Consider the following 2,377-nt stretch of genomic DNA (forward strand, 5'->3'; position numbering starts at 1 on the left):
CCCCTCCTGCCCTAAGGACATAACAGGATACCGAAAGGTGTTTTCGAATGAATGCATCACTGAGACAGATCTAACAACGATCGTAAACAGAGCAGAATATGTACTTTAAAGTGGTAACGCGGGCTGTTTCTGGTGAGTTATTTTGAGTTACGGTTTTTTTTTGCTTATTGGTATTTTCTGATGTTTCGGTAATTGAGCAGGTTTTGTTTTTGTAATTAAAAAAAAAAAGAAAACCACCAAAGGAAACTTCATTTTGAAAAAAATACGAAAGGGTTTTGGGATTTCAAAAGTAGGGGGAATCTCCTCATCCTCCGGTGAGAAACAGGAAAGGAATGTTTAAGGGGCCATAGAATCTCTACAAGTGAAGACGGGGAAGGCAGGCCAGCCAGAGAGGGCACACACCACATGCCAGGTGCAGACCTGGGGTGCTGGGGAGGGCAGAGTGTCCCCTACAGATGCAAGATGAGGAATTTTAACTTATCTCATTGAATGTGGGGAGCTGCAGAAAGAATCTTTCTCTTCCAGTTTTACTGAGATAGAACTGACCTGCAGCAGTCTATAAATTTAAGGTGTTCGACATAGTGATTTGATCACATACATCATGAAATGATTACCACGGTGGGTTCAGTGAATACCCACATCTCATACACATACATTAAAGAAATAGAAAAATATTTATATTTTCTCCCTGTGATGAGAGCTCAGGATTTATTCTCTTAACAATTTTCCTTTATAACTTGCAGCAGTGTTAATTATGTATTATACTGTACGTTACATCCCTAGTACTTATTTACCTTAAAACGGGAAGTTTGTCCCTTTTGACTACTTTCATCCAATTCCCCTTCCCCTCCCCTCCCCACCTCTGGTAACCACAAATCTGATCTCTTTTTCTGAGTTTGTTTGCTTGTTTTTGAAGTATAAATTGATCTACAACACTGTGTTAGTTCATGATACATAACACAGTGATTCGATATTTCTATACATTTCAAAATGATCACCATGATAAGCTAGTTACCATCTGTCACCATACGAAGATATTACATAATTATGGACTATATTCCCCACACTGTACATTTAATTCCCATGACTCACTTATTCCGTAAGTGAAAGTCTGTACCTCTTAAATCTCCCTCGCGTAATTCTCTCCTACCCCTACCCCGCTTCCCTGTGGCAACCACCTGTTTGTTCTGTGTCTATGACTCTGTTTCTGTTTAGTTATATTTGTTTGTTTTTTAGATTCCACATGTAAGTGAAATCATACAGTATCTGGCTTTCTCTCTCTGATTTATTTCACTCCACATAATACCCTCTAGGTCCATCCATGTTGCTGCAAGTGGCAAGATTTCATTCTTTTTTATGGCTGAGTAATATTCCATTGTGTATATACACATCTTTATCCCTTCATCTATTGATGGACACTTATGCTGTTTCCATATCTTGGCTACTGTAAATAATGCTGCAATGAACACAGGGGCGCAAATATATTTTCAAGTGGTGCTTTCATTTTCTTTGGATAAATACCCAGGAGTGGAATTGCTGGGTAGTTCTAATTTTTTTAAGGAACCTCCATACTGCTTTCCATAGTGGCTGCACCAACTTACATTCCCCCCAACAGTGGAGGAGGGTTCCCTTTTCTCCACATCCTCGCCAACATTTATCATTTGCGGGACATTTCTGAGCGGGGGAGAAACACCCTAAGCACTCTGGCACTGGAGCTTCAAAGAGGTAGCAGTGGGCAGAGTCGAAGGGCAAGAGCGCGGGTGATGGGGAGTAGAGGCAAGAACAGAAGCCAGGCTACAGGCTTTGTCTTCTCCTCTGGGCCATCTGAACCTCAAGTCCAGGAAGCACTCCCGGACTTCCCGGCCCTCAGACATATTACTACTCAGCGATGGTATCTGAGAATTACTCCCATAAGCTTCCGACCGATCTTCCCACCTGGACGGCGAGCTTCTAATTCCTCCTGCTCCGCATGACGTGCCGAGTGCTAGTGTGCTTCACGAGCGAAGGTTTGCAAGGAGCCGCCCCAGGGAGACATAAGGCCAGGCAGCTCCTCTTTAAATCGAGGCCAAAGCTCAAGAAGAGCCCTCATTCTGCGGGCAGCCGGCCTTGGGTTAAGGGACCTCGGCCCCGACCACCGGGGAAGGGGTCTCCCAAAGCAGAGGGCTCGAGAAGGACGGAAACCAGGGGACAATCGGAAGGGCGAGGCCTCCACTTACTCCGGGACGAAAGCAGCCGAAGATGACTGACTAGAAAGACCCCAGGACTGCTGGGAGGAAACGGGGAGGACGGCGGGAAGTCAAGGCCGGCCGACTCGGTGGGAAGGGCCGAGCCAAAGGGGGGAGGGGCTGCGGCCACCGGACCTGGGCGGGGCGGGGCG

Source organism: Neophocaena asiaeorientalis, unplaced genomic scaffold (assembly GCF_003031525.2).
Source record: "Neophocaena asiaeorientalis asiaeorientalis breed wild unplaced genomic scaffold, Neophocaena_asiaeorientalis_V1.1 scaffold150, whole genome shotgun sequence".
In the NCBI taxonomy this organism is placed as follows: domain Eukaryota; kingdom Metazoa; phylum Chordata; class Mammalia; order Artiodactyla; family Phocoenidae; genus Neophocaena; species Neophocaena asiaeorientalis.